This window comes from Mobula birostris, chromosome 23 (genome assembly GCF_030028105.1).
Source record: "Mobula birostris isolate sMobBir1 chromosome 23, sMobBir1.hap1, whole genome shotgun sequence".
NCBI classification, from domain to species: Eukaryota; Metazoa; Chordata; class Chondrichthyes; order Myliobatiformes; family Myliobatidae; genus Mobula; species Mobula birostris.
Window position 1 is genome coordinate 53,358,473 of NC_092392.1, and position 8,643 is coordinate 53,367,115.

An 8,643-nucleotide genomic window follows, 5' to 3' on the forward strand; every position below is an offset into this window, starting at 1 on the left:
TAAACATTGAAAACAAAACTTCCACTAACCCTTGGGATGCATTACAGCCTAGTATTAGGATTTCAGCTCTCACCTATCACTATCACCATCACCACTTTTCCAACCCTCCTCTCCTCCAAAACATGCATTCTGTCTCTTTGCTCACCCCACAACCAACCTAGTAAATTGGCAAAACCAGACAGGTCAATAAAGAAAATGAGGTATGTTAGAAGTGGAGAAGGCCATTCAGCCCTTCATATTCCCTTTGCTATCATTAAGATCTGATCTTTTACCTCAGAGCCGCATTCCTGAATTAACCTCAATTCCATTAATATCCAACACGCTTTCTTGAATAAACCAGGGTCTGATGCACCAACAGCCCTTTTAGAGTCATAGAACACTATAGCAAAGAACAGGCCTTTCAGCCCATCTAGTCCATGCTGAACTATCAATTCACTTGGTCCCATCAACCTGCACCAAGACCTTATCCCTCCATACCCCTCCCATCCATGCACCTATCCAAATTTCTCTTAAATGTTGAAATCAAACCAGCATCCACCACTTTCGCTGGCAGCTTGTTCCACAGTCTCACCACCCTCTGAGTGAAGAAGTTTCCCCTCAGGTTCCCTGTAAGCATTTCACCCTTAAGCCATGACCTCTAGTTCTAATCTCACCCAACCTCAGTGGAAAAAGACTGGTTGTGTTTGCCCTACCTATCACATTCATAATTTTGTATAACTCTGTCAATCTCCCCTCATTCTACACGCTAGAGAAAAAAGTCCTAACCTTTTCAACCTTTCCCTGCACCTCAGGTCCTGGCAACATCCTTGTAAATTTTCTCTGCACTTTCTCAATCTTATTGACATCTTTCTTTGGGTAAAGAATTCCAATTACACGGGGTCCCAGGTTATGGTTTTGTTCCACAAGAGTTGAACAGTGATAAATTCTTGTTTGTCTGAAAGCAGCTCGAATGGAGTGAGGAACAGAGCTGATCTGCTAATCATTGTGAAAACTGTCAGCAGTTTAATTAAAGAAAGTGTCTGCTAGTGAGGGGTGGCTCAGGGTTTATAATATTTAATCTCACGTGAAGGAGTGTTTTGAGAAGGCATTGGTTTTTTCTCTCTGTGTTGTTTACCGGTGAAGCAATTCGGGTCCAGTACTTAAGAGCAGATTTCTTGTGACAATTTTCATCAAGTCAGATCTTCTGTAACCTTGTATTCTCTACCCCCTTGAGTGAAGAAAGGTCCCATGTCAATCCTGGATAATGGATTCTAGTTTTGAGGATGTGAGCCCTGATTCTAGGCAGCCTCCGTAAGAGAAAGCATCATCTTTGCTTTGCTTGAGGCCCTCCGTTGGTCTGGGTCAACCTTGGATGTTGCACCCTAGCTGCCTACGTTTAGCCAATACGCAGGCCAGGGCAGTACGATATGGAGACCAAGCTGTTGCCCATCCAGCAAGCACCGCCTTTCCATGCAGCTCATGAATCCAAAGAAACAGCAGAGACTGATACAGTTTGGCACCAACAGTAACAAAAGAGTTGCCATTCAGCATTGAACACAACATTTGGATGGCCTTAGGGACTCCAACTCCGGATTTTTTCATTGGATTTATTCCCAAAGCCTTCCCTATGAGTAGGTGGAGCCAAAAGTTAGTGGAGGTTTGAGATCAGAGTTTTCCTTCTGCTAGATGAGTTGCCAACCAGGACTGGTGAGTCCTATCTGCTCGAAATGACTGGTTTTAAGGTGCCTATAAGCTGCCTTTTGCCCATTCTTCTGGTGGTAGAAACTGTTCTGTTGCTCTTAGTAGCTAAGCCACATGAGAAGCCAGGAACTGGACTTGGTTGTCCGTCCCTGTTTGAGACGCATGGCATTGCGAGCGTCTAATAGGTAGTGGGAGCTTATCCCCAGTTACCACCCTACCTCTGCCCTTTGGATCAAGAGCCTGATGGTTGAGGGGTAATAACTGTTCCTGAACCTGGTGGTGTGAGTCCTGAGACTCCTGTATCCTCTTTCTGATGACAACAGACATAAGTGGTGGAGTTCCCTGACAATGAATGATTTAAGAATTACAGTACTACACTCTGCATATGAATTTATAAGTTGATTGGGTAGAAACAATAATATTTTAAATTCTGGTTAAAATGAGCCGAACTACATTTCTGATTTGTGATTCTGAATCTTTAGAGAATCCAATAATTATAGTTGGTACATTCTGTGTACACCAAACAAAAGTAGTTCACTTTTGCAGGACTTCCTGGCATGGCTCAGTGGCAGCTAGGAGTGGGTCTGCCATGATGTTTTACTGGTTTTAAAAAAAAATGTTTTTACTTTTACATTGAGTCAGGAAGAATAAAGGAGTCAATATCACAGAACATCGAACATTACAGCTCGGCACAGGCCTTTTGGCCTGCAGCATTGTGCCAAACTTTTCACCTAGTGAAGATCAGCCTAGCCCTTCTATATAACCCTCCATTTTTCTTTCATCGATGTGCCTAGCTAATATTCTCTTAAATCCCCCTTATTTATCTGCCTCTGTCAGTGCGATTCTTGCACTTTCCACTCTCTGTGTTGTAAACCTACTTCTACCACCCCACTAAGTATCATTGAAACAAAACGAACAGAAGTCTAATGCAGACCTTTTATTGTCTTCCTTTTTAAATGCTGATCAGTTTTGTATGTGTTGTAAATGTTTTTCTTCCACACAGAACTCCAGGAATAATTTTTTGGTGATAATACCAGATCAGTGTTTAACAACACACACAAAATGCTGGAGGAATTTAGCAAGTCTGGCAGAATCTGTGGAAATTAATAAACCCAATCTACCTTAGATCTCACCCATATAGAGGAGGCCGCATCGGGTACACCGGATATAGTAGATGACCCCAACAGATTTGCAAGTGAAGTGTTGCCTCACCTGGAAGGACTGTTCACAGTCCTGAATGGAGGTGAATAAACATGTTTGTTCCACTTCTTCTGGGAGATTAGCGGGGTGGGACGAACGGAAAGGGAATCACAGGGTGAGCGATCCCTGCAGATTGCAGAGAGTGGGGGTGGAGGTAAAGATATATTTGGTGCTAGGATCCTACTGCAGATGTGGAAGTTGAAAAGAATGATGGGATGAATGAGGAAGCTAATGGGGTCATAGGCGAGGGCCAGAGGTTAAGGTGAAGGGAAGATGGGGTGAGTGCGGATGACCAAGAAATGGAAGAGGTGTAGTTGAGGCCAGCATCAATGGTGTAGGAAGGGAAACCCCTTTCTTTGAAGAAGGAGAACATCTCTGATGGTCTGGAAAAGAAAGCCTCATCTTGGGAAGAGATGCAGCCAACAAAAAAGAACTGAAAAAAGGGAATAGCATTTTTACAGGAGATGTGTAGGGAAGAGGTATAGTCAAAATAGCTGTGGGAGCTGTTAGATTTATAAAAGATATCAGTAAACAGTCTACCTCCAGATCTGATGATAGCAAGATCAAGAAAAGGGAGAAAGGTGTCAGAAACACACTCTTTGATATTATTGCTCTATAGTTTAAACATTTTATTTCAGAAGGATTAAAAATGAAATATGTGATTTTACTCCCTATTTACTCATGACCGCATGACCAAATCTGCTCTAACCGTCTAGAGTTTGCACATCACACCACTGTGGTATGCTCTATCTCAAGTAATGATGGCAAAGTATAGGAAGGAGATAGAGAATCCATTCACAACAATCTTTTCCCAATATCAGCAGGTCTTGGTCATTGACTACAGGAAAGAGGTGGTGCACATTTCCTGAGGAGACTGAGGTCCTTTAACATCTGTTGGACGATGTTGAGGGTGTTCTACTAGTCTGTGGTGGCCAGTGCTATCATGTTTGCTGTTGTGTGCTGGGGCAGCAGGCTGAGGGTAGCAGACACCAACAGAATCAACAAACTCATTCGTAAGGCCATTGATGTTGTGGGGATGGAACTGGACTCTCTGACGTTGGTGACTGAAAAGAGGATGCTATCTAAGTTGCATGCCATCTTGGTCAATGTTTCCCATCCACTACATAATGTACTGGTTGGGCACAGGAGTACATTCAGCCAGAGACTCATTCCTCCAAGATGCAGCACAGAGTGTCATAGGAGGTCATTCCTGCCTGTGGCCATCAAACTTTACAACTCCTCCCTTGGAGGGTCCGACACCCTGAGCCAATAGGCTGGTTCTGGACTTATTTCATAATTTACTGGCATAATATACATCTTACTATTTAACTATTTATTACTATTTTTCTATTACTATTTATTATTTCCATGACTATTACTATTTACTATTTACTAATAGTAATATTACTATTACTATTTCTATTACTATTTATTATTTATGGTGCAACTGTAATGAAAACCAATTTCCCCCCGGGATCGATAAAGTATGACTATGACTATGACTATGACACATTAATGATGCTGAGGCTGAGAGGGCTGAAAACTTCCTGCTTCTAGGAGCAAACATCGCCAATAGCCTGTCTTGGTCCAGTGTTGCGGACACCATAGTCAAGAAAGTGCATCAGCATCTCTACTTCCTCAGCAGACTAAGGGAATTTAGTATGTCCACTTTGACCCTCATCAGTTTTTATTAACGCACCAGAGGAAGTATCCTATGTGGATGCATCAGGGCTTGGTATGGAAATTGCTCTGCCCAAGACTGCAGGAAACTGCAGAAAGCTGTGGACACAGTTCAATACATCATGGAAACCATTCTCCCCTCCGTAGAATCTATCTACACTTCTCACTGCCTCAGTAAAGCAGATTGTATAATTTCTGACTATCCACAAGATCAATGCCTCTCATCATCTTATACACCTCTATCAAGTCACCTCTCATCCTCCGTCGCTCCAAGGAGAAAAGGCCGAGTTCACTCAACCTATTCTCATAAGGCATGCTCCCCAATCCAGGCAACATCCTTGTAAATCTCCTCTGCACCCTTTCTATAGTTTCCACATGCTTCCTGTAATGAGGCGACCAGAACTGAGCACAGTTCTCCAAGTAGGGTCTGACCAGGGTCCTATATAGCTGCAACATTACCTCTCGGCTCCTAAACTCAATCCCACGATTGATGAAGGCCAATGCACCGTATGCTTTCTTAACCACAGAGTCAACCTGCGCAGCAGCTTTGAGTGTCCTATGGACTCAGACCCCAAGATCACTCTGATCCTCCACACCGCCAAGAGTCTTACCATTAATACTATATTCTGCCATCATATTTGACCTACCAAAATGAACCACTTCATACTTATCTGGGTTGAACTCCATCTGCAACTTCTCAGCCCAGTTTTGCATTCTATTAATGTCCCGATGTAACCTCTGACAGAACCTCCACACTATCCACAACACCCCCAACCTTTGTGTCATCAGCAAATTTACTAACCCATCCCTCCACTTCCTCATCCAGGTCATTTATAAAAATCACGAAGAGAAAGGGTCCCATAACAGATCCGTGAGGCACTCCACTGGTCACAGACCTCCTTGCAGAATATGACCCGTCTACAACCACTTTTTGCCTTCTGTGGGCAAGCCAGTTCTGGATCCACAAAGCAATGTCCCCTTGGATCCCATGCTTCTTTACTTTCTCAATAAGCCTTGCATGGGGTACCTTATCAAATGCCTTGCTGAAATCCATATACACTACATCTACTGCTCTACCTTCATCAATATGTTTAGTCACCTCCTCAAAAAATTCAGTCAGGGCTTATAAGGCACTACCTGTCTGTGACAAAGCCATGCTGACTATTCCTAATCATATTATGCCTCTCCAAATGTTCATAAATCCTGCCTCTCATGATCTTCTCCATCAACTTACTAACCACTAAAGTAAGACTCACTGGTTTATAATTTCCTGGGCTATCTCTACATCCTTTCTTGAATAAGGGATCAACTTCTGCAACCCTCCAATCCTCCGGAACCTCTCCCATCCTCACTGATGATACAAAGATCATCGCCAGAGGCTCAGCAATCTCTTCCATCTCCTCCCACAGTAGACTGGGGTACATCTCGTCTGGTCCCCGGGACTTATCCAACTTCATGCTTTCCAAAAGCTCCAGCACATCCTCTTCCTTAATATCTACATGCTCAAGCTTTTCAGTCTGCTGTAAGTCATCTCTACAATCCCCAAAGTCCTTTACTGTAGTGAACACTGAAGCAAAATATTCATTAACTACCTCTGCTATCTCCTTCATTTCCATACACACTTTTCCACTGTTAAACTTGATTGGTCTCACATCTTATCCTCTTGCTCTTCACATGTAGAATGCCTTGGGGTTTCCCTTAATCCTGTCCACCAAGGCCTCCTCATGGCCCCTTCTGGCTCTCCTAATTTCATTCTTAAACTTCTTCCTGCTAGCCTTATAATCTTCTAGATCTCTATCATTACCTAGTTTTTTTTAACCTTTTGTAAGCTCTTCTTTTCTTCTTGACTAGATTTTCAACAGCCTTTGTACACCACAGTTCCTGTACCCTACCATCCTTTCCCTATCTCATTAGAACATACCTTTGCAGAACTCCACGTAAATATCCCTGAACATTTGCCATATTTCTTCCATTCATTTATCTGAGAACATCTGTTTCCAATTTATGCTTCCAAGTTCCTGCCTGATAGCCTCATATTTCCCCTTACTCCAATTAAACACTTTCCTAACTTGTCTGTTCCTATCCCTGTCCAATGCTAGGGTAAAGGAGATAGAATGGTGAACATTATCTCCCACTGAGAGGTCTGATACCTGACCAGGTTCAATTCCCAATACCAGATCAAGTACAGTCTCTCCTCTTGTAGGCACCCCATCTAAACCCCTTGCTCTAGGGAGATGCCAATCAATATTTGGGGAATTAAAATCTCCCCACCACAACAACCCTGTTATTATTACCCCTTTTTAGAATCTGTCTCCCTATCTGTTCCTCGATGTCCCTGTTACTATTGGGTGGTCTATAGAAAACACCCAGTAGAGTTATTGACCCCTTCCTGTTCCTAACTTCCACCCACAGAGACTCCATAGACAATCCCTCCACGTCTTCCTCCTTTTCTGCAGTCATGATAGTATCTCTGATCAGCAGTGCCATACTCCCACCTCTTTTGCCTCCCTCCTTGTCCTTTCTGAAATATCTAAAGCCTGGCACTTGAAGTAACCATTCTTGCCCCTGAGCCATCCAAGTGTCTGTAATGACCACAACATCATAGCTCCAAGTACTGATCCACGCCCTAAGCTCATCTGCTTCGTTCTTAATACTCCCTACATTAAAATAGACACATCTCAAACTGTCAGTCTGAGCGCGTCCCTTCTCTATTACCTGCCTATCCTCCCTCTCACACTGTCTCCAAGCTTTCTCTATTTGTGAGCCAACCGCCTCTTCTTCCGTCTTTTCAGTTCAGTTCCCACCCCCCAGCAATTCTAATTTAAAGTCTCCCCAATAGCCTTTGCAAACCTCCCCACCAAGATATTGGTCAGTAGCCACCCACTTCAACTCTGCTTCCCACTCCCATTCAGATATGTCCATACATGGCCTCCTCTACTGCCATGATGAGGCTAAACTCAGGTTGGAGGAGCAACACCTCATATACCGTCTAGGTAGTCTCCAGCCCCTTGGTATGAACATAGAATTCTCCAACTTCCGGTAGTTCCCTCACCCTCCCTTCCCCTATCCCTGTGTCACTCTGCCCCCTCCCCCAGCTGCCTACCACCTCCCTCTTGGTTCCGCTTCCTTCTACTACCGATTGTGTTTTTCCCCTATTCTTTCTTCACCTTTCCTGCCTATCCCCTCCCTGCTTCCCCTCCCCCACCCCTTTATCTTTCCCCTTACTGGTTTTTCACCTGGAACCTACCAGCCTTCTCCTTCCCATCCTCCCCCCACCTTCTTTATAGGGCCCCTGCCCCTTCCCCCTTCAGTCCTGACGAGGGTTCCAGCCCGAAACATCGACCGATCTTTTCCACGGATGCTGCCCAACCTGCTGAGTTCCTCCAGCGTGTTGTGAGTGTTGCATTGGTACCCCTGGAATTCACGTGCAACCCATCCTTTTTGTACAGGTCACACCTGCCACAAAAGAGGTCCTAATGATCCAGAAATCTGAATCCCTGCCCCCACTCCAATCCCTCTGCCATGCATTTATCCTCCACCTCATTCTATTCCTATTCTCACTGTCACATGACGCAGGCAGTAATCCCGAGATTACTACCTTTGCGGTCCTGTTTCTCAACTTCCTTCCTAACTCCCTGTAGTCTTTTTTCAGGACCTCCTCCCTTTTCCTACCTATGTTGTTGGTACCAATATGTACCTTGACCTCTGGCTGTTCTCCTTCCCGCTTCAGGATATCGTGGGCACGATCAGAAACATCCTGGACTCTGGCACCTGTGTTCCTACCATCCTTTTTCCTTTCCTGCATCCACAGAATCGCCTGTCTGACCCCCTAAGTATAAAGTCCCCTATCACTGCTGCCATCCTCTTCCTTTCCCTACCTTTCTGAGCCACAGGGCCAGACTCTGTGCCAGAGGCACAACCACTGTTGCTTTCTCCAGGCAGGCCGTCCCCCCCAACAGTACTCAAACAGGAGTACTTATTGTTAAGAAGGACAGCCACAAGGATACTCTCTAGCCCCTGACTCCTTCCCTTCCCTCTCATTTATTTTAAATAGTTAAAACAAAATTAATTTTTTTCACTAAA